The 24,533-nt window shown below is 43.6% G+C and overlaps 5 non-coding genes across 5 annotated transcripts; 4 read left to right on the forward strand and 1 right to left on the reverse strand.

Annotated features, from left to right (window-relative positions):
- The first annotated feature begins 4,871 nt into the window (after positions 1-4,871).
- TRNAV-AAC (transfer RNA valine (anticodon AAC)) lies at positions 4,872-4,944 on the forward strand. Its single transcript has one exon. It is a non-coding gene; the product is annotated as a tRNA-Val (tRNA).
- Positions 4,945-9,209: 4,265 nt separating this feature from the next.
- TRNAE-CUC (transfer RNA glutamic acid (anticodon CUC)) lies at positions 9,210-9,281 on the forward strand. The gene has a single exon. It is a non-coding gene; the product is annotated as a tRNA-Glu (tRNA).
- Positions 9,282-14,501: 5,220 nt separating this feature from the next.
- On the forward strand, positions 14,502-14,574 carry TRNAM-CAU (transfer RNA methionine (anticodon CAU)). Its single transcript has one exon. It is a non-coding gene; the product is annotated as a tRNA-Met (tRNA).
- A 5,356-nt stretch (positions 14,575-19,930) lies between these two features.
- TRNAV-CAC (transfer RNA valine (anticodon CAC)) lies at positions 19,931-20,003 on the reverse strand. The gene has a single exon. It is a non-coding gene; the product is annotated as a tRNA-Val (tRNA).
- A 3,458-nt stretch (positions 20,004-23,461) lies between these two features.
- On the forward strand, positions 23,462-23,534 carry TRNAM-CAU (transfer RNA methionine (anticodon CAU)). The gene has a single exon. It is a non-coding gene; the product is annotated as a tRNA-Met (tRNA).
- Positions 23,535-24,533: the final 999 nt, after the last annotated feature.

The raw sequence follows: 24,533 nt of genomic DNA on the forward strand, positions 1-24,533 counted from the left end.
AAAAATATATAATGTGAGAAAATATAAATAAAGTCCAAATAACAATATTTGTTGTAATGAAGGAAAACCTATTCGTGTCCAACAAATTTCACCATGTGTTAATCCACCACCAAATAAATTGAATGAACTCACCAGAGCAATATGCTGATCAAACTATAAATCAGCGTAAGCGCTTTCTGCTCTAGGAGCAATACTCTGCGGAAGGATGCAATAACTCTGTAGATAGTATCCGTATATTCAAGGAGCAATACTCTTGAATATACCTTGAATGTACGGATACTACTGAAATTTGTTGGACACAAATACATTTTCCTTCATCACAACACAATATTGTTATTTGGACTTTATTTATATTTTCTCACATAATATATTTTTGCCACTACCGTATTTTTCGCTCCATAAGACGCACTTTTTTCCCCCTCAAAAAAGGGGGAAAATGTCAGTGCGTCTTATGGAGCAAATATAAAGCGGCCGGTCCGGTATTTTTGCGGCCACCATGTCAGAATATCGGGCCGGCTGCTCAGCTGTTCTCTCCTGCAGGGCCTTACCTGTTCCTCGCTCCAGCGCTGCACAGTCTTCCCGCGCTGGCTTCTGTGACAGCCGGGTGCCCACTGCGCATGTGCTGCGCTTTGTGAATGATCCGGTGTCTTCTGGGACACATGAAAGGTCCCAGAAGGCGCCCGGCCATTCACAAAGCGCAGCGCTTCTCGCACATGCGCAGTAGGCACCCGGCTGTCACAGAAGCCGGCCCGGGAAGAAGAGGGAAAGACAACGCCGCGGAAGTGGGAGCGAGTACCTCAAATTCAGGTACCCGCTCCCCCTCCCTCCCCAAAGGTCTGCAGTCTCTGGTCATTCCCTGCACTGTCTGCAGTCTCTGGTCATTCCCTGCACTGTCCGCAGTCTCTGGTCATTCCCTGCACTGTCCGCAGTCTCTGGTCATTCCCTGCACTGTCCGCAGTCTCTGGTCATTCCCTGCACTGTCCGCAGTCTCTGGTCATTCCCTGCACTGTCCGCAGTCTCTGGTCATCCCCTGCACTGTCCACAGTCTCTGGTCATCCCCTGCACCGTGTCCGCAGTCTCTGGTCATCTCCTGTACCGTGTCCGCAGTCTCTGGTCATCTCCTGTACCGTGTCCGCAGTCCCTGGTCATCTCCTGCACCGTGTCCGCAGTCTCTGGTCATCTCCTGCACCGTGTCCGCAGTCTCTGGTCATCTCCTGCACCGTGTCCGCAGTCTCTGGTCATCTCCTGCACCGTGTCCGCAGTCTCTGGTCATCTCCTGCACCGTGTCCGCAGTCTCTGGTCATCTCCTGCACCGTGCCCGCAGTCTCTGGTCATCTCCTGCACCGTGTCCGCAGTCTCTGGTCATCTCCTGCACCGTGTCCGCAGTCTCTGGTCATCTCCTGCACCGTGTCCGCAGTCTCTGGTCATCTCCTGCACCGTGTCCGCAGTCTCTGGTCATCTCCTGCACCGTGTCCGCAGTCTCTGGTCATCTCCTGCACCGTGTCCGCAGTCTCTGGTCATCCCCTGCACCGTGTCCGCAGTCTCTGGTCATCTTCTGCACCGTGTCCGCAGTCTCTGGTCATCCCCTGCACCGTGTCCGCAGTCTCTGGTCATCCCCTGCACTGTGTCCGCAGTCTCTGGTCATCCCCTGTACTGTGTCTGCAGTCTCTGGTCATCCCCTGTACTGTGTCCGCAGTCTCTGGTCATCCCCTGTACTGTGTCCGCAGTCTCTGGTCATCCCTACTATGTCTGCAGTCTCTGGTCATCTCCTGTACTGTGTCCGCAGTCTCTGGTCATCTCCTGTACTGTGTCCGCAGTCTCTGGTCATCCCCTGTACTGTGTCTGCAGTCCATTGGTTCAGAATATTTTTTTTTCTTGTTTTTCACCTCTAAAACCTAGGTGCGTCTTATGGTCAGGTGCGTCTTATGGAGCGAAAAATACGGTAATTATATTTGGTTTGTAAAGCGCAACCTGTTTAGTTTACCATTATAATTCACCTCTTAAACAGTTTTCACCAGTACAGGTGGCCCCATTGGAAGATTTTCCCTCACCTCTTGTGGTGACAACTCAAAAATGTTGGATTTCCTATCACTTTCTGTTCCATTGACGATGGTCAATCAGACAAACAGAGAGAAGAAATCTGAACAACAGGGACAATGACAGCAATAATAACCTGACGGGGTTTTAATCCTTCACTACTCAATTCAAAATAAAAAAAAAACACAGTTTGGGCTATACATACACTTTACTTTTCTTGAATATGACACATGTTAAAGAGTGCAGTTTTTTCGCACGCATGGTTGCTGTATTTGCCAGTAAGCATTGCTTCTTACTAGAAACCATGTCTGATAGGAGTTGTTGTTGAGCCTCTGATCCACTGTTTCAAGCATAAGTCCACCAAGCATAGTTCAGAAGGGAGAAACCAAAAAAGTGTTGGCAGCCAAGAAGCAGCAGGAGGTAGATTACAATGACAGTTCCTTCTGCAGGTATTCACAGGCCTCATAGGAACTGTGCAACCACCACCGATTGTCTGAGATATAGATCCTGACCACATCTTGGATACAGCTTCCTATTACAACTCAATCGTAAAATATTTACAAAACTTACAGCATAATTAGCAGTTTTGCTTGATATCTAGAAATAATTTGAAATTAAACAATTCTAAAACATAACAATCACTTCAATGTGAATAACACTTCTGGTAGTGTAACACCTTCTATCTGTTCTATCTGAATACTCCAATTAAATGTATTGACTAAACATGTAGACCAATAAAATAAAATTTGGTTTTAATTATTTTACTTATTTTAGAAGGGGTGTATATTAATTCTAGAAATTAATTGACAAGAAAGACATTTCTTTAATGCAAGTTGCTATGATTAAACCTGAACTCCAGGCAATTAAAGTGTATGTAAACCCGCACCTTGTAAAATAATTCATTTTGTGTAAAATAGAAATGAAAGGCAAAACATAGATGCATAGATAATATAAAAAAAAATTATAAACACTGTTTTCCCCTTTTTATAAGTGGTCACATTCCCTCTCGTCTCAGCTGTATAAGCTTGGGGAAGAGAAACAGCAGTACAGTGATCATCCCAGTGTGTGTGTGTGTGAAGGGGGTGGGGGCTGTCAGTAGAAGTCTAATCATTGGAGGGGAGAGTTCCCAGCACAGCTAGAGAACTGACCACAGTGTGTTCTCCTGCCTAGTGTGGTCAGTTTATAATAGGAAAGCAGAGAGACTGTGAAACCCCAGGGATTTCACACAAAGGAAGCAATACAAAGAAAACAGGATCATTTTCAATACAAGTACATGGCACAGCAGACACATATCAGAAATATGAAATGTTGAGTTTACATATTCTTTAAATGCTAAATACACAGCTGATAAATGCCAAACTGTTTTTCTGTCCATCCAGTTTTGAGATGTACACAGCCTTGCTACGTAGCACAGCCCTGTCTAGGAGAGCAGAAGACATGATCAGTGTACTGTATTCTGATGGTGGAGAAGTCTCCCTGCTCTCAGAATATAACATCTATTGGCATTGCAGGGAGGCTAAAATTACCATGTTACACATTTTCTTGTCATGCCAGAAACTAGAGACGTTTTGGTCCCAGGTGTGTGGCACTATCAAGCAACTCACTCATTTAGATATGGGCACCGATCCAGCCAGATACCTCCTCCATTATTCTGATCTCTCAAAACATACCTACAAAAACTTAATGTTGGTCCACCTTTTGAATGCAGTGAAAGGCCTGTATAACAGCGATGTGGAAGCAAGACTCCCACCCTACAATCTCGCTGTGGCTCACTAACATTGCTAATATTTATGCCATGGAAAGTACACTGCTGAAAAAAAGTAATGGAACACTTTTTAATGAGAGTCTAGCATCAAGTCAGTTACACTCCTGGGATATTGATCTGGTCAGTTAAGTAGCAGAGGGGGTTGCTCATCAGTTTCAGCTGTTTTGGTGTTAATGAAATTAACAACAGGTGCACTAGATGGGCAACAATGAGACGACCCCCAAAACAGGAATGGTTTTACAGGTGGAGGCCACTGACATTTTTTCCCCTACTCATCTTTTCTGACTATTTTTCACTAGTTTTGCATTTGGCTAGGGTCAGTGTCACTACTGGTAGCATGAGGTGATACCTGGACCCTACAGAGGGTGCACAGGCAGTCCAACTCCTCCAGGATGGCACATCAATACGTGCCATTGCCAGAAGGTTTGCTGTGTCTCCCAGCACAGTCTCAAGAGCATGGAGGAGATTCCAGGAGACAAGCAGATACTCCAGGAGAGCTGGACAGGGCCGTAGAAGGTCCTTAACCCATCAACAGGACCGATATCTGCTCCTTTGTGCAAGGAGGAACAGGATGAGCACTGCCAGAGCCCTACAAAATGACCTCCAGCAGGCTACTGGTGTGAATGACTCTCACCAATCAAAAACAGACTTCATGAGGGTGGCCTAAGGGCCCAACGTCTTCTAGTGGGCCCTGTGCTGACTGCCCGGCACCATAGAGCTCACTTGGCATTTGCCATTGAACACCAGAATTGGCAGGTCCACCACTGGCACCCTGTACTTTTCACAGATGAGAGCAGGTTCACCCTGAGCACATGTGACAGACATGAAAGGGTCTGGAGAAGTTGTGCAAAACGATCAGATGCCTGTAACATTGCTTAGCATGACCTTTTTGGTGGATTTTGAGCAACCCGTGCTGCCCTGTAGCAGTATTTCTGCAGTCGGGAAGCGGTTAAAGTAAATCTTTTGACAGACTATTGGCATTCAAATATCCTAATACACTACTCTAATTTGTAACCGCTCCCCACCCCACAGGAGCCACCCCCATGGGGGATAATAATGTAACATGCAGGTTTCCGTAGTGTAGTGGTTATCACGTTCGCCTAACACGCGAAAGGTCCCCGGTTCGAAACCGGGCGGAAACATTTTTTTTTTTTTCATCCTCCCCTTCTTGACACTTTTTTTCCAGACTTCACAAAGCTGCTGTTTCTTCTGGATGAGGGTCTTCAGCTTTCTTTTTCTTTTTTTTGTCATGTTTGACGTATGTTTTTTCAAGCAGCAAATATGCAGTGTTGCCAACCTCCCGCAGCATTTTTTACTGACAAAACATAGAAAATGTGCTGACGGAGAACTTTGTTTTACTGACAACCTGAAAATTACATTAAAAACTAAGACAATATTTAAACAGCATAAACACAATATGGAAACACTGACAATACCCATAACAAGTCATTTGTCTGGTTTACACTTACAAAAGTCAACACAGCTTGACATATTATCAGCCCCTGATATTTACAGACAGCTGAAAAAATCATCAATTTTTTCAAATTGTTCTTAAACTTACTAACATATGGCAACCCTGCAAATATGCATCTTATGAGCATTTAGGAAATGCTGAAGTGTGAATGCAGCATAAGTGAACTCTGCTGGACATTTTACAGCTGACATTTAATTACACATTTTGTTGAGCATACACCAGCAGGAATATAACTTACCTCTAGTGAAGTGTATCCTATGTCCTGCAGGCAGCTGATTAACCACTTGCCCTCCAGAGGATTTACCCCTATAATGCAGGCCATAGATGGGCCATTTATCGGCCGAATTGTTGGCCGATAAATGAAAAATCGGCCGAATTGTCGGCCAATAAACGAAAAATCGGCCGAATTGTCGGCCAATAAACGAAAAATCGGTCTGTGCCGTTGCCGATGCTGCCACCAATGCTCACAAAAGAATGGGGCAAGAAACCAGTTTGACAGAGACAGGGGAGCACACCATACAATGTGACAGCAATACAAATACATTATGTTTTTATTTGGATACAAATGGATACATTTGTTGCAACCGCAAGACTTTTTCATATAAAATATAATAGCGGACTTCTTCTTATTATTCTTATTCTTATTATTCTTTTTAATTTAATTTTGGGCTTTCAGAAACAATATATATATATATATATATATACATATATATATGTGTGTGCATTTACAGTAAAAAGAATGCTGGCAACCTTGCTGGTCACGGCTCATGCGCAGATTTTTTATTGGTAAGACGATCTGCCGATTTGCCCATCATTGCCGAGAAAATCGGCCGATCGTCCAAATCGGCTGCAAATTTTCCAACATGACTGATAAAAAAACTGCAAATAACCCAAAAAAACCAATTAACCCACTAACAGTGCGAAAATCGGCTGATTTTTTTTAGGACGAAAAATCAGCCCATTTTCAACCCGTCTATGGCCGGCATTACTGACCAGACCATTTTTTGCGATATGGCACTGCATTACTTTAACAGACAATTGCGTGGTCATGCAACACTGTACATAAATAAAATTTATGTCATTTTTTCCCACAAATAGAGCTTTCTTTCGATGGTATTTGATCACCTCTGTGTTTTTTATTGTTTGTGCTATAAACAAAAAAAGACCGACAATTTTGAAAAAAAACCCCTATATTTTTGATGGTTTGCTACAAAACTGTAGTAGCAATTTTGCCGAACCAGATAAAACTCCGGACACAGACTTCTGAAGGAAACAACTGATTTATTAAAAACAGCGCTGTTTTAACTCAACAGATGGCTTGTACGTTCATCTGCTAAGTGAGTTATAGAAAACTTCTTACAAACATATACTGTATACCAACGATTACGTCACAAAGCATACATTCCTTTCCTACTTTCTATACACTCAAAAAACTTCCTAAACTCTGCAGAATAACCTTGGCCAACAGCTAGAAATAAAACATACCAGCTACAAACCGGTACATAAGGGAGCGGGAAAATGAGCCAAAAACCTTGCTTCTACAAACTCAAACTGCTAGAAGTGTTAGAATTTAAAGGAGAACTCTACAACATAAAACATGTCCAATAAAACATTTTTAAAAATCCAATTTCTTCATAAATTTAGGCCAAAATGTATTCTGCTACATGTCTTTGCTAAAAAAAAAAAGATTACAATATGTGTAAATTAATTGTTTTACATGAAAGTTATAGCATCTACAAATTGCATTATATACTGGAATTTTTTTTTTTTATAAATACTAGTAATGGCGGTGATCAGCGACTTATAGTGAGACTACGTGACTGTGGTGGGCATTCTGGCACTGGGGGGGGGGCTGACTAACTGCCTCTGACATCCACAGTGACGCTAATACAGTGATCAGTGCTAATAAAAAGCTCTGACACTGTATTAATGACACTGGACATGAAGGGGTTAACATCTGGGGCGATCAAAGGGTTAGCTGTGTGCATTTTACTAGGGAGGCATGTGGTTTTGTATTTCTCTGCTGTGCAGAGAGATATAAAACATCATGTCCATGCTGACAAGAGAGACCTGTGTTGTTTACACACAGGTCTCTCCACTGTCAGCTTTCCCCGAAGATGGCCAAGTGCTGGCTGGGAATTGCTGGCCAGGACCCGGTGATTGACATCTCTGTCCGCCAATAGTGGAGCAGGTAGGGCAGCGTGTGCCCCCTACCCAGATATGCAAATCACGTATATATACAGGTGAAACCCGAAAAATTAGAATATCATGCAAAAGTTCATTTATTTCAGTAATGCAACTTAAAAGGTGAAACTAATATATGAGATAGACTCATTACATGCAAAGCAAGATAGTTCAAGCCGTGATTTCTCATAATTGTGATGATTATGGCTTACAGCTCCTGAAAACCCCAAATCCACAATCTCAGAAAATGAGAATATTACATGCAATCAATAAAACAAGGATTGTACATAGAACAATATCGGACCTCTGAAAAGTAGAAGCATGCATATGTACTCAGTACTTGGTTTGGGCCCCTTTTGCAGCAATTACTGCCTCAATGCTGCGTGGCATGGAAGCTATCAGCCTGTGGCACTGCTGAGGTGTTATGGAAGACCGGGATGCTTCAATAGCAGCCTTCAACTCTTCTGCATTGTTCGGTCTCATGTCTCTCATCTTTCTCTTGGCAATGCCCCATAGATTCTCTATGGGGTTCAGGTCAGGCCAGTTTGCTGGCCAATCAAGCACAGTAATCTCACAGTCATTGAACCAGGTTTTGGTGCTTTTGGCAGTGTGGGCAGGTGCCAAGTCCTGCTGGAAAATGAAGTCAGCATCCCCATAAAACTTTTCTGTGGAAGGAAGCATGAAGTGCTCCAAAATCTCCTGGTAGACGGCTGCGTTGACCCTGGACTTAATGAAGCACAGTGGACCAACACCAGCAGATGACATGGCTCCCCAAATCAACACAGACTGTGGAAACTTCACACTGGACTTCAAGCATCTTGCAGTGTGTGCCTCTCCATTCTTCCTCCATACTCTGGGTCCTTGGTTTCTAAATGAGATGCAAAAGTTGCTCTCATCAGAAAAGAGGACTTTTCTTTAGCCCAGGTAAGACGCTTCTGACGTTGTTTATTGTTCAGGAGTGGCTTGACAAGAGGAATACGACATTTGAAGCCCATGTCCAGGATCCGTCTGTGTGTGGTGGCTCTTGATGCACTGACTCCAGCCTCAGTCCACTCCTTGTGAAAGTCCAACACTTTTGAATGGCCTTTTTCTGACAATCCTCTCCAGGCTGCGGTCATCCCTGCTGCTTGTGCACCTTTTTCTTCCACACTTTTCCCTTCCACATAACTTTCTATTAATGTGCTTTGATACAGCACTTTGGGAACATCCAACTTCTTTTGCAATTACCTTTTGAGGCTTTCCCTCCTTTTGGAGGGTGTCAATGATGGTTTTCTGCACAACTGTCAGGTCGGCAGTCTTTCCCATGATTGTGATTCCTACTGAACCAGACTGAGAGACCATTAAAGGCTCAGGAACCATTTACAGGTATTATGGCTTAATTATCTGATTAGAGTGGGACACTTTGAGCCGAGAATATTGCACCTTTTCACAATATTCTAATTCTCTGAGATTGTGGATTTGGGGTTTTCATGAGCTGTAAGCCATAATCATCACAATGATGACAAATCACAGCTTGAACTATCTTACTTTGCATGTAATGAGTCTATCTCATATATTAGTTTCACCTTTTAAGTTGCATTACTGAAATAAATGAACTTTTGCACGATATTCTAATTTTTTGAGTTTCACCTGTATGTGATCTTGTGCAGCCTTACCACCCTGTAGTAGTACTATAGGGTGCAGGGAAAGTAGAGAACTCTTCCCTACACTCATACCAGATAACCTACATAGTCTTCCTAGCACACATCCTCCCTGGTGGTCTAGTGGTTAGGATTCGGCGCTCTCACCGCCGCGGCCTGGGTTCGATTCCCAGGCAGGGAAGACTTGTTTTAATATTGCCTCTGATTACATTATTTAGCAAATAAATCAAATACGGAAATTTTCTGGAATTTTAATATGTAAGTGCACTACCTGTTTTACTTAGTGTAGCAATTTTTATTCAAAGGGATAAGTAAAACAGGTAGTGCACTTACATACTAAAATTCCAGAAAAATTTCCGAAAGTCGCCGCCAGTCAGATGTGTGGACTATGTCAGCATGTGAGGTACCATCTCCCTAACACGTTTCGTGACTAATGCACATTTTCAAAAGGTTTTGCTTTTGAAAATGTGCATTAGTCACGAAACGCGTTAGTGAGATGGTACCTTACATGCTGACATAGTCCACATGGTCCACACATCTGACTGGCAGCCATTTTGGACTTTCGGAAATTTTTCTGGAATTTTAATATGTAAGTGCACTACCTGTTTTACTTATCCCTTTGAACAAAAATTACTACACTATCGGATATCTCTCTTTTGGGTTTATTAATGAGCCCCTAAGGTGATTCCTGATATACGAGAGCACATTACACCCAGAGATTGATGACAGAAGGGGATTCGTGATAAGTGGGAGAGGCACATACCCCCCCTGGTGGCTGGAGACGGTACACCTGGAGACGCTATGGAGGATCCTGAGGTTGCTGCATTGATGACCACCTGTTTGGCAGTGTCCCTGTTCCAGTGACCAGGAGTAGGTCATTTTACTCCAACGCGCTATAATTTGGGCTATCTGGTTAGTGCAATCAACAGCCACATTCTATACCACAGATGTCACGGTTTTCCCTGTCACTTGGATATATTCATGGATTGATTGACTTTGGCACCTTTGTCACTTTATACACCTTGATCTGACATATGATACTACAGTATAAACTTATAGTTTTGGTTTTCATACCAATTTATTCATTTCAGCTGTGCTAACCTCACATTTGATTTTATTATTTTATTGTTTTTGTTTCATCTCATTTAGCGCTGCATACTTCATGTATATTCATGCTTTCATGTTGTTTAAACCAAATTCTGACCCTACTGCAAGGATTCAACCTATGTCTGTAGCCCCCTTGTCCTCGTTATTTTCACCACCAGGCCTGGGAGAAATAAAGCTTCAGACACCGAAGTGTGCAAGCTAAATCTCTGAAAATTGAATGCATGACAAGAACAGTTATAGAGAATTCAGTAGGCGTTGCTTAATCTCAGGATGACCAATGAAACATTCCATTCTTATCAATATAGTTACGTGAAAACCAGAAACTGCAAATAGTTGCGGGATACCATATAAGGTAGTCCCGTTTAGAGAAATGAAACTAGTCTAAGGAAATGAGAGAGAAGTTACAAAATCGAAACTAACTGTTCACACATCTAGAAATGGAAGCATTATACAAAATGGATGCCAGTTAATAAGACATATTTCCTTACACCTACCATCTGAATGTTGCAACTGAAATTGAATGCCCATTCTCCTCTGACCTCTGACATCAACAGGGCATTTGCCTCCACACAACTGCCACTCGCTGGATATTTTCTTTTTTTCAAGCCATTCTCTGTGAACCCTAGAGATGGTTGTGTGTGAAAATCCCAGTAGATCAGCAGTTTTTGAAATGCTCAGACCAGCCCGTCCGGCACCAACAACCATGCTACGGCCAAAATCACTTAAATCCCCTTTCTTCCCCATTCTGATGCAGGTTGCCTTCACAGTGTCTACATGCCTAAATGCATTGAGTTGCTGCCATGTGATTGGTTGATTAGCAATTTGTGTTACCAAGTAATGGAACCTAATAAAATGGCCGGTGAGCGTATATGAGGTGTTGCCCGTGGTGTAGCACTATGGTGGTGAGTCACACAGCCATTCACACTCGAGTGTGTTCTGACATGTTCTAACTTGCAAAATAATGTATAGACTATGTAGCGAGCGCTAATGTAACAAAAAATATATATACAAATTATGTATAAAAGCCGCTAGAACACCAAAAAGGCAACCAAAAAAACCTTCCAGAGAAATATAAAAATAATAAAGGTGCAGCGCTAAGAATAGGAATAATATCATACAAATGTCAGCAGAAAATGAGATATATAATGTGCAAATATTGGTATATGGAGCACAATATGGAGTATATAATTGTAATGATCACAATATAATGTCCAGCTCCCAGAGTTGCGTCTAACGGTGATAATACGTGGTCCAGAGGTGAAGATAATTAAATAAGTAGAATGCGCACTCACCAGAAGTGCATATTAAATACGCATGAAAGAAGTTTCCTTTGCCATCAGATACATCTAGGTCATCTGCATTCTGGTCAGGTTGCATTCCCTAACATCCTCTGGTCATCCGTTATAGCAAGGCTCCAGGGTTCATCAGATAATCACAGAACGTCCGGGGTCCCCCTTTAGGGTAGGTACTGCGGAGGGTGGTGCTCACAAAGAGAGCCCAATAAGGGACACCACATAGTGTGATACAGTACAGATGAACTTTTATTTCAAATGTAGGTACAAAACAAAATTGTACTGACCGCAAATTCAGGATGGCCACCTGCGGTGGCTAGATGTCCAAATGCTGTAGCCCTCTGACGCGTTTCGTGCTAAGCACGCACTCATAGGGTGCAGGGCTTATAGCAGGACATCTGTGTGGAGCTATTTATATTCAAAACTGGCGTTCGCGCTTCTCGCCTGGTTCGCAGACCAGTCTTTAGGGAGTAGTAGAAGAAATAACACGTGTGTGTGTTGCACTGTTGGTGGAAAATGAGTGACAGGAAACTGAAGCAGGGGATTCACATCATTGGCAAAAATGCAAATGAATCTTTAGCTCTGTAGTAACAGGCTTATAGTGAACATTCCATGAAGAAATCAAGTGTTTTTGAATGGCATAAGCAGTTTAGGGAGGGGCAGGAAGATGGCCATGATGATGCAAAAAGTCGGCAGCAAAAAACGCAAAGGATGGATGCAAATGTGGATAGAGTGTGAATCCTCGTATGCTCAGATCGAAGACTGAGTGTGCAAATGTTGGCAGAAGACTTGAACATGAACAAGGAAACAGATTGGTAGATTCTAACAGAGGATTTGGAAATGGGAAAGATGATGCTTTGAATCTTGACAGAAGATCAGAAAGGGCGTCAGCTTCAAACTTCATTCTGTCTCTTGAAGAATGCCAAGGTGTTTGATAAGGTTTTTTCCAGTCCATTCCGGGAATTAAATTGTGGCACGAGCTTATTATCAACCACATGTCATCAAGTGCAAAAGTCCCTGCTAAAAGAATGGCTGGCAAATATCTAAATTAAAAACATAGGACAACAACACCAAAGTAGTAGCTAGAAAGTAATCAGAAATGAAGGATGGAGCCAAACCAAAGTACTAGACATGTGCATTTTGTTTCATTTCGATTATTTTTTCAGCTGAAAATTTAATTTTCGGAGATTCAAATGTATATAAATCTCTGAATGCACATAGTAGTGAATGTTGACAAATTCAAAAAAAGTTATAATGAATCTAACTAATGCATTGGTGTCATTTGGATGACGTCACATGACGTGATAGTAGTCCGAGCCCATGGGGAAATTAATTAACTTTTCAAATTTGTTCTATAATTCGGATTTGGATAATGAATAAATCCAAATTTCATTCCATTTGTTAATTTGGATGCACATGACACCAGTTGATATTGTCCAATCAGCTCATGCTTTTTCTCTTGGTGGGTTGGACTAGCATACGAAAATATTGAATCTGTCTGATTCGATAATATATTGAATATATAGCAAGCTTCTAGAAAAACTGCAACATTTTTCAAATCCACGCAGACCAACAAACATACAAAACAAATACCAAAGATACAAAACTAATTCCAAAAATGAATCGGTTCAACATAACAACTATGACAAAATTAAATTCTTCAATGAATGAATACATCTGAAATTAACATTTCTGGAGTGCATATGACTGCCAGGCACTAACAGCAAGTGCCAGAGACAAGAGAAGGAAGGACGGAGCATCATGTTACCTAAGCAAGATGGCCACCATAGATGAATCAGGGCTGAAATAGGAGAAAATGGTGGACAGTTCAATGTACAGGAAAAAGTACAAAAGTACAAACGAGGAGCTATCTACAGAGCAACCTGCAGCACCAGAGATGTAAATCAAGGGACAAGTCCAAATACAGTGAAAATAGTATTAGAATCTGCGCTGGTCAATATAACGTCAAGCATAAAACATACAGGCTGCCAGCGCTAAATTCTGATACTGTGAATATAAAAACGCATACGTATGGAGGTGCAGCACTAAAATAACCAAAAATAAATAGATAAATAATGTGAATGGTGAACAAATAAACACTAAAAAGTGATCAAATTAGTCCCAGTACCAAACAGACACTATATATATAATGTCCATCAATCAAATCCTGTGTCTTCAATGATAAAGAATATCCAAATACTCGCGTGTCACCCCACTCAGTGCACACAGGAGGCTTACCGGATAATATTGACCATCATGTTATAGAATGGTCAATTAAGGCACAGATGTAATCAAACAGCAGCCCCTCCAAAAGTAAAAGAAAAAATAAATGGTGTAGCGCTCCAAAAAATTAAATGTTAAATATATGAATATTGCATACACAATTATACAAAACTGTAATATTAAAGATCTAATCCCAATTAGAGATCTTTTTTACTTTGGCTTTGTCACCTTTTGGATTCCGAAAAGGGATCAAGGCAATATTGAGAGATCACTCAGAGACATTGGGATCAGATCTTTAATATTACAGTTTTGTATAATTTTGTATGCAATATTCATATATTTAACATTTAATTTTTTTAAGCGCTACACCATTTATTTTTTCATTTAGTATTTATCACTTTTGGGTAATAGGTGTGGGTGTTAGCTGCCGCCATTTATTTTATTTTTTATATATTTTTTGAGTTGCTGTACATTTCCTTAGCGCAGAAGGTATATATGTATATATATATATATATATATATATATATATTCTTAGCCCCTCCAAAACTCCTTCTTAGCCTCCAAAAAGCGCCCATAGTGTAAAATCCTTAAACAAATATTTATTGAGCCACAGTAATGCAATTACAGCACAAACAATCCAATACAGCGTTGTATGAGGATAAAAGACTGTGTGTGCAACTTCAAAGATGGACCCAAGAAGAGGACTACTCTGTGGAAAAATAATTCAACAGTGCGGGTAAGTATTCCTGTTGGAAACTTCAGGATACTTCACAGCAGCTGCCTCGTTAGCGCAGTAGGTAGCGCGTCAGTCTCATAATCTGAAGGTCGTGAGTTCGATCCTCACACGGGGCACTCATTTTATGTCCTGGTTCATACTTATGATAATTTGACAACTTGTCAGAAGAGAATTTCAGCCATCGTGGAGTGCCTGTGCAGTCCTTAGATTTACACTCTGCACTCTTTTCAGTGCTCACAACTTTTTGTGAACTGGCTCACCAAACCAAACTGAATATTCCAGATGAGACCCTAATAATGTTTTGCACAGGGGCAAGATATGTCTCTCTCTGAAGTCTATACCTCTTAAAAAACAGCTCCAGGATATCAGCAACCCCACCTTCCACATCCATCTAACTAACCACTGGGATGAAAATGGGAATTTAACCATTTGCTGTCCGGCCGCTGTACATAAACGGCCGGGCGGTGGCAGTCCAGGGGCGGGTCACCGTTCATAAACGGCGCCTGCCATTTTGGACTGTGCACGCTCCCTGGGAGCACGCAGCACTGCGATCCGGACACAGAGGAACACCGATCGTCGTACGGGACCTCTGTGCGAGGTCCCGATCATGTGATCGATGATTAGCCAATCAGTGATCACATGAAGAGTAGTAAGCAAGATGTCACTTCTGACATCATTGCTTACTACGTGTGAAATCTGTGAATGATCACAGAGGTCACATGGTACAAGGCTATTCACAACAGCCTTGTACCATGTGACAAGCTGTGACCAATCACAGATCACACAGTATTTCTCAATGGCTTCAAGAATGCAGCCAGAGAGAAGGAGAAATTATTGCTTTTACAGCCTTTATGGGTGTAAAAGCAATCAGTGTAAAAAAAAAAAAATTTAATCTTCCTCACCCCCACAAGTAGTAGTGTCACCATGGTGTCACTGTACTGCTAGGGTGACAGTATGTAAAAAAAAAAAAAAAACACAAATAATAATATAAAAAAAATAAAAATGTAATTTTTTTTTTTATTATAATTTTTGGTTATAAACTAAATTTGTTTTTTTTTTTTTACTAAAAAGATGACTGAATAAATTTTGGCCAAGATTTATGATGAAATATTATTTATTTGCAAACTTTTATAAGAAAAACAATTTTTAAAAAAGTTTTTGGACTTTTTCATTTATATAGCAAAAAAAATAAAACTCCCAGTGGTGAATAAATACCACCAAAATAAAGCTTTATCTGTCTCAAAAAAATACTAACAAATTCATATAGGTACAGTGTTGCATGACCGCGCAATTGTCATTCAAAGTGTAATAGCACTGAAAGCTGAAAATTGGCCTGGACAGGAAGGGGGTAAAGGTGTCCGGACTGGAAGTGGTTAAATGTCCGTTTTACTTACCTGAAGCCACTGTCACATGGCAGTCCATCTCTTTTCTTCTGCTACTTTCCTGGGGTCCTTCTTTAGGTGTCCACATCATAGCCTGCATAATGTAGACACCTCCAAAGGAAACATTTCCAGCAACTAAGTTCTCTTTCATAGGCTCCAGAGGCAGGAGAATTCATTGGGGTGTTGAGACCAGAGCCCAGAAAGATAACAAGCAGGGAAAAATGTCTGGTCCCTGTGACAGGAAATTATCTTGGCTTATAGGCAGGGGTGGACTGACAACTCATGGGGCCCCCGGGCAATAGGGGATCATGGGGCCCCTGTGTCCTTGCTCAAACTCAAAAAAGCCTATGAAAAATGTACCATGGGCCTCTCATGGGGCCCCCTACTGGCCCCGGGCCCTCGGGCAGTGCCGGAATTTCCAAATGGTCAGTCCGCCCCTGCTTATAGGTAAACTATGGGTTTGATCCATTCCACTGCAGGATAGCTTAGAAAGATGTGGAATCAAGACTGAGAAGTCAGGTAATTGATGCACAATGCGTTATTTCAATTTCATTTTTGCCTGGAATTGGGCTTTAAACATAAGAAAGCATCTTACTGTTTGTTGAAGTTGCAGATTGGCATTGCTTGCTGCTGAACTAGTGATGGACCAAAGAGCTTCCTGTTCGCGATTGAACATCCAAACCTAACGAAAGTTCGAACTGGGACAATTCACTAAGCGGTATCTTATCGCATCTGAGTATGTGGAAAGATATCGCACAGCTACTAAAATACCACGAGTTATATTATTAAGTCATGCTGTATTTTAGTAGTGAAACTTTCTTTACTGTTTCAGCTGCCCGCGGGTTTCCCCTCGCACAGCTGAATGTAAAAAGAATTGCCAGCATTGCCATAATTGCAGTTACATTTAAAAAAAAAAAAAACGAGTGGGGTCCCCCCCCATCCATACCAAGCCCTTTGAGTCTGGTATGGATTTTGAGGGAAATTTCATGCCAAAATAAAAAAAATCTGGCATGGGGGTCCCCCCCAAAGTCCATTCCAGACCCTTATCCGAGCATGCAGCCCGGCAGGTCAGGAAACCCCCTTCCTCCTGAACCATACCAGGCTACATATTCTCAACATGGGGTGCTTTGGGACAGGGGGGCTTATCCCCACAACTGTGGCCGGTGGTTGTGGGGGTCTGCTGTCAGGGGGAATATCAGATTCTGGAGGCCTAGATCCCACCCCCCCATGTGAATGTGTATGGGGTACATGATATTCAATGACACGACACAGTCTTTGACAAGTACTTCATTAAAAACAAACATTTTAAAAATGTCCCCAAAGTAGATGCAATGTAAATCACAATGCCTGCCGCCATCGCCATCCTGAAAAACGATTTTAAAAACCCGCCCCGCTCTCGACGCTGGCTCCCGGTCACCCCCGCCCCTTGTGACGTCATCATGCCCTGTGATTGGCCAAAGCATTGCACCTGACCAGGTGCAATGCTTTGGCCAATCACAATGCACTGTCAGGGTGCAGTGCATTGTGGGGCATGGTGGGCAAATAGCTTACCAAACGCTCTTACCGTTCGTGTGTTCGCTGAACACACGAACAGCCGATGTTTGAGTTGAATTTATGTTCAACTTGAACATCAACCCCAACCCTACGCTGAACACTCCAGTGTGCACATACCTGTAACATACAGTTGACTTCTCCACTCTACAGTGCCTTGAAAAAGTATTCATGCCCCTTGAGATATTTCACATTTTGTCATGTTACAACCAAAAACGTAAATCTATTTTATTGGGATTTTTTGTGATAGACCAACACAAAGGAAAATGATAAATGATTTTCAACTTTTTTTACAAATAAATATCTGAAAAGTGTGGCGTGCATTTTTATTCAGCTCCCTTTACTCTGATACCCCTAACTAAAATATAGCGGAACCAATTGCCTTCAGAAGTCACCTAAATAGTAAATAGAGTTCACCTGTGAATAATTTAATCTCAGTATAAATACAGCTGTTCTGTGAAGCCCTCAGAGGTTTGTTAGAGGACATTAGTGAACAAGCAGCATCATGAAGGCCACACCAGACAGGTCAGGGATAAAATTGTGGAGAAGTTTAAAGCAGGATTAGGTGATACAAAAATATCCCAAGCTTTGAGTATCTCAGAGAGCACTGTTCAATCCATCATCCAAAAATGGAAAGAGTATGGCACAACTGCAAATTTACCAAGACATGGCCGTCCACCTAAACTGACAGACCGGGCAAGGAGAGCATGAATCAGAGAAGCAGCCAAGAGGCCCATGGTAACTCTGGAGGAACTACAGAGATCCACAGCTCAGGGGGGAGAATCTGTCCACAGGACAACTATTAGTCGTGGACTCCACAAATCTGGCCTTTATGGAAGAGTGGCAAGAAGAAAGACATTGATGAAAGAAAGCCATAAGAAGTCCTGTTTGCAGTTTGCAAGAAGCCATGTGGGGGACACAGCAAGAATGTGGCAGAAGGTGCTCTGGTCAGATGAGACCAACTTCTAGCACATAAAATCCCAATAAAATACATTTATGTTTTTGGTTGTAACATGACGAAATGTGGAAAATGTCAAGGGGTAGGAATACTTTTTCAAGGCACTGTATGTTACATATTACTGACCACTCCACTGTACCAGGGGCGGACTGACCATTCGAGCACTCGGGTCAGTAGGGGGCCCCATGAGATGCTCCTGGTACCTTTCATTGGCTTTTTCATAGGCTTTTTTGGGTGTCAGCGAGGATACAGGGGCCCCATGATCCCCTATTGCCCGGGGGTCCCATGAGTTGTCAGTTCGCCCCTGCACTGTACATTACGTATTTTTGCTCAACTACACTCTGTATGCTAAACTATACACTACATACTGCTGACCGCACCACTGAACTGTCATTTACATACTAATGGCATAGAAACATGGTGACAGCAGAAAAAAAACAAGTAGTCCCTGGAATCTGTCCATTTTTGTTTGTTTGTTTTTGGGGGGGGTTGTTTTTTGTTTTGTTTTTGTTAACTTTTTTTGTCTGAGTATAGATCTATGCTTGTTCAAAGCATGTTTGATGCTATTTACTGTTGACTGCCTCTGTTGGAAGTTTATTCCAAGAATCAACTTCTCTTTCAGTAAAATAATACTTTCTGAGGTTAGTTTTGAACTTTCCTCCAGTTGACCACAGTCAACCTTATTTTTATAGCTTTACTAGTGGTTTAGTTGGTAGGATTCAGTGCTGTTACCAGTGGCGGACTGACCATTCGGCACTGCCCGAGGGCCCGGGGTCAGTAGGGGGCCCCATGAAATGCCCCTGGTACCTTTTTATAGACTTTTTTGGGTGTTCTTTGAGTGAGGGCAAGGACACAGGGGCCCCATGATCCCCTATTGCCCAGGGGCCCCATGAGTTGTCAGTCCACCCCTGGCTGTTACCATTGTGGCCTGGCTTTGATTCCTAGTTAGGGAATTCCTATTAAAATTTCTGATTACATGCCTTCCAACTGCTTTTGGATTTTTATCCTCTAATTTTTTTATCCCCTAATCTTTCAGAAAGAACCAACCAGCACTACTGTTTGAACGCAAGAAGGACAACAGCCTGCAGTGCACAAGTTTCATCTCCAGAATGAGTGCCTGCACTGGGCCCTATGGCACAGCTTGAATCCACAAGTTGCTGGTTGTATTGGAATCTCAAGATAGTCCCACAAGATCCAGGATGGCTGGGAGGAATGGTATAGATGCACTTGAAGGCTGTCGGTGTAAACATCTAAAGGATACTCGACTCAGCACTAAGGGCTTTTTCAGACATGTAGCAATGAGGGGGAGGGTAAAAATAGGTGGTTGATCCAGGAGCCCCCAGGTATTTCCTATGATACTTAATGCCATCAACTAAAACCATTGGATGGGCAAAGGAAATAGATAACAGCATTCGTTGTTTGCCCTATTCACACAGAACATTGTACACTTTCATTGGGTAATTATTTCCACCGATCTTTAAAATATTAATCCTATGGCTGAAGGAATTCAGGAATTGACCCCTAAGTGTGGTACAGGAAAATGAATAGTAAAGAATAGAAAATAAAATAAAAGTAGCATTGTGTTTCCGCCTGGTTTCGAACCGGGGACCTTTCGCGTGTGAGGCGAACGTGATAACCACTACACTACGAAAACCTGTAGAGTTGGGCATTTACTTTGAAGAGCTGATTGATATGTATGGTATATAAAGGTGAGGAGGGAAGGTGACAGTCAGATGGATTGGGGTAGTGAGTTCCAGAGGATGGGGGAAGCCCTGAAGAAGTCCTGGAGACAGGCATGGGAGGAGGAGACCAGGGAACTGGAAAGTAGGAGGTCTTGTGAGGAGCGGATAGTGCGTTTTGGATGGTAGATGGATATCAGGTCGGTGATGTAGTTTGGGGCAGTGTTATGAACAGCTTTGTACGTCAATGTTAATATTTTGAATTTTATGCATTGGGCAATCGGAAGCCAGTGGAGGGATTGGCAGAGAGGGGTGGAGGATATGGAGCGGTTGATAATGTGGATGAGTCAGAATTCAGGATAGACTGAAGCGGGGATAGCCTGTGTTGAGGTAGGCCGGCGAGGAGGGAGTAACAGTAGTCAAGTCGTGATATAATAAGGGAGTGAATGAGTTGCTTTGTAGTTTCAGGAGTTAGGAACGTGCGTATTTTGGAGATGTTGCGGAGTTGGAATCTACATGAATTTGTCAGCGATTGGATCTGGGGCTGGAAAGATAGATTGTAGTCTAGAATGACACCTAGTACTCTGGCTTGCGAGGTGGGGCTGATGGTGGCGTTGTTGGTCGTGATGGAGAGGTCGGGGGGGGTGCGTGGGCTGGGGGGAAAACTAGGAGCTCGGTTTTAGCAAGGTTTAGTTTGAGGAAGTGGAGTGACATCCAGTCTGATATGTCGTTCAGAAGGCTAGTGATTCGGGCCGAGACTGAAGGGGTGAGGTGGGGGGGGTAGAGAGATAAATTTGAGTGTCATCAGCATAGAGATGGTAGTTGAAGCCGTGGGAGTGTATCAGTTGACCAAGGGAGGAGGTGTAGATGGAGAAGAGAAGGGGCCCGAGGACAGAACCTTGGGGGACCCCAACAGAGAGGGGGAGTGAGGGGGAGGTGGAAGCATTATAGGTAACACTGAAGGAGCGTTGAGATAGATAGGAAGAGAGCCAGGAGAGAGAGGAGTCCCTGAGGCCAAAAGAGTACAGTTTTTTGAGGAGGAGGGGGTGGTCGACCGTGTCGAAAGCCGCGGAAAGGTCGAGGAGTAGTAGCACCGAGTAGTGGCCATTGGCTTTGGCAGTTGGCAGGTTGTTGGTGAGTTTGAGTAGGGCGGTTTCGGTGGAGTGTAGGGGATGGAAGCCAGATTGTAGGGGATCAAGGAGGTTGTTGTCGGTGAGGTGGGAACTCAGGCGATTGTAGGCTAAGCACTCAAGGAGTTTGGATGAAAATGGCAGCAGAGAGATGGGTCTAAGGTTGTTTAGGTCGGTGGGATCCAGGGAGGGTTTTTTAAGTATGGGAGTGATGTGCGCGTGTTTCAGGGGGGAGGGGAATGTGCCAGTAGAGAGGGAGAGATTAAAGATGTGAGTGAGGGAGTGTAGGATGGAGGAGGAGGGAGATCATAGGAGTTGTGTGGGGACAGGGTCAAGGGGGCCGGTAGTAAGGGGAGCTTCAGAGAAGATCTTAGTGACCACTTCAGTGGTAGCAGGGTCGCAGGAGTAGAGTGTTGAGGGGGTTTTAGTGTGCGGAATGTTGGGTGGGGTGGAGGTCTGGACAGTGGCGAGGTCGAAGGAGAGGAGTGTTGAGGGGGTTTTCATGTGAGGGATGCTAGGTGGGGTGGAAGTCTGAGCAGTGGTGATGTCCCTGCGAATTGCGTCGATCTTGCTTTGGAAGTGGTTAGAAATCTCATGGGCGGTGAGTGAGGTACTGTGTCAGGGATCTCCTCGATCCCCGCCGCAATGGTCCCGGCGCAGGCGCAGTGCACCGCCCTGTGCAGGGACACGGGCACTAGGTCCGGGCCGGCCGCGGCGTTCGAGTTCGCGCATGCGCAGTAGAAGCCGCGGCCGCCCGCTGGGCACCAATGGCAGCGCAGGGCGGGATATTTAAATGGCCCTGAGCTGTCATTCAGTGCCTTCTGGTCTTTCCTGCATCCTGTGATTCTGCGAACCTGTACCCTGTAAGTTATTGACCCAGATTGTACCTGACCTTGCTATTTTCTCCTATCCTGACCCTTGCTTTGCCTGACCTCTCTCCTGGATGCCCCCTATTGGATTTGACCTGCTGTTGCTGACCTGGCGTGTGACCCGACCATTCTCTGCCCGCTGCCTTGTACCTTACCGTCCTCTCTGTTACCGACCCGGCCCGTCTGACCTTGCTCATCCATCCATCCACCCATCCCTCGCAGTGGGGTCTTCTGACCTCCTCATATCAGACTCTTTCCCGTGGGAGCCCTTGGCGCATACCACTACCACTGACGGGCGCACCCAGTAGCCACTACCTGGTCTCGGGGGGCTCCAAGTCCATCCCCACCATCAGGGGCCCTGGTGAACAAGCACCCTGGGACTTAGATTCCGTGCGCTGGGGACGCCTATTCAGTGGAGTGCTAGTGGTACCGCCGGGCGGTCCCTTACATACTGGGTGGAGGTGGGGGCGGAAAGAGCAGAGAGTTGAAGATGGAGAAGAGTCGGCGAGGGCTGGAGGAAAGGGTATTGATGAGGGTTACAAAGTAGGCTTGCTTGGCAGCGTGGAGGGAGGATACAGTAGTTGTTCATCAGTTCATGTCAGATTTACATCAGGTTCAGGATAAGCTCTCAGGATTATCCTGTTCACACATGCGCGGTTTAGAAACAGTTCCCATAGAAATTAATAGCCTGTAATCCGTACCTGAACTGGACTGCACTGCTCAGAAATCGTACATGAGTCTTTTTCAAACCGCACTGAATCTGCACCGCCAGTGCACCAGACTTACTGTATGTGAACAGGCACCATAGGAAGCCATGTTTTTTACATCATGTGGATTGGATGCAGTTCAAACTGTGCTTGGAGGGGGTTGGAGGGGGGGGTAGTTGTGCTGGGAGGTGGGATTGAGAGAAAGGAGAGTCTGTGCTGGGGGAAATTTGGAAGGAGAGAATTAGGGGGAAGGATTTATGCTGGGGGGGGCTGTGCTGGGAGGAGCATTTAGGGGGTTTAAGAGGATTTGTGCTGGGAGAGGGGATTTGGAGGGAGGATTTGTCCTAGAATTGAAGAGAGGATTGCGCTGGGAGGGGGAATGGGGGAAAACTTGTCCTAGGAGGGGGATTTGGTAGGGGATTTTTCTAGAAAGGGGAGAAAAAGTTTGATGAGAGTAGGAATTTGGGGGTGGAGGAGAAATTGTGCTGGGTGCGTTGAGAAGAGAATTTGTGTTGAGAGGGTCTGTACTAGAATTGTGTAGAGAATTTGTTCTGGGAGGGGGAACTGGGGGAGAAGTAGGATTTGTGCTGGGAGGGTGTGGGGGGGATTTGTGCTGGGAAGGGAGACTGGAGGACGTTAGAGGATTTGTGCTGGGAATTGAGTCTGAGGGAAGTTAGAGGATTTGTGCTGCAAAACCTGGAAAATATCTTCACCATTGGTAGAAGCTGCCTCGTTAGCGCAGTAGGTAGCGCGTCAGTCTCATAATCTGAAGGTCGTGAGTTCGATCCTCACACGGGGCACTAATTTTATATAAATTTGACAACTTGTATCTGTCAATTATTACTACAAAAGAGAAATACAGCTATTATGCAATGCTCATGCAGTCCTTAGATTTGCACTTTGCAGTCTTTCCGCTTTGTGAACGGTTGCACTAAAATGAACTGCATATTCCAGATGAGATCTTACTAATGCTTTGTACAGGGGCACACTTATGTTTTCTTCTTTCTGTCTGGAGTCTGTACCTCTTTTAACATAAGAAAGGATCTTAGTCCATTTAAAGGTTGCAGGTTGGCATTGCATACTGCTGAACACTCCACTGTGCACATATATGTAACATACATCTGGCTGCTCCAACGCCCTGTATGTGACACTTCAATTTGTATTACATACATTTGCCCAACTACACTCCTGTATGCTGTAATATACAAGACACACTGCTGCCCATGCCACTAAATTGTACTGGCCATAGTAACCTTGTTTTCTGATTTTCAATACATTTTAATTAAAAAAAGCACATATAACATGGTTACAATGGTTTAGCATCAAATCAGTGTAGTGCTGCCCCCTTGAGAGCTGCTGGCTTTGAGTCCCCCTTATTTCCTGCACAGCCAGGCAACAAGCATTTTCCAACTTGTATCCAGACACAAGGAAACAGTCCATGGGCTTGTTTTTTTTATTTGGGGATAAACAACTTGAATAGGGTATAGGGATTATGGGATGGCCAGCTTGGTTGAGGAATAACAAAATAAGGACAATTTCCTTCTCTAGCATAGTGCAAAATAACAAACAACTGACTGCGTTCCAGCCGGAACCACAACAGTCTGTAACAAGGAAATCCCCTCCTTTAGGGGCATTAGACTTTCCCCTGAAGACTTGCCAGGAACTTGCATCTATTAGACTTCTCCTTTATGGGTCCTGGGAATGTAGACGTACTCACACTGTCCTCTTGCATCTGTGGATAGAACTTCTTTCAGGCCTTCTGCTGGGGTGGTTCTTTTCCAGACTATGCAGGCTGTCCT

Source organism: Staurois parvus, unplaced genomic scaffold, assembly GCF_062004578.1.
Source record: "Staurois parvus isolate SC_StPar_1 unplaced genomic scaffold, SC_StPar_1.0 ptg000662l, whole genome shotgun sequence".
Lineage (NCBI taxonomy): Eukaryota > Metazoa > Chordata > Amphibia > Anura > Ranidae > Staurois > Staurois parvus.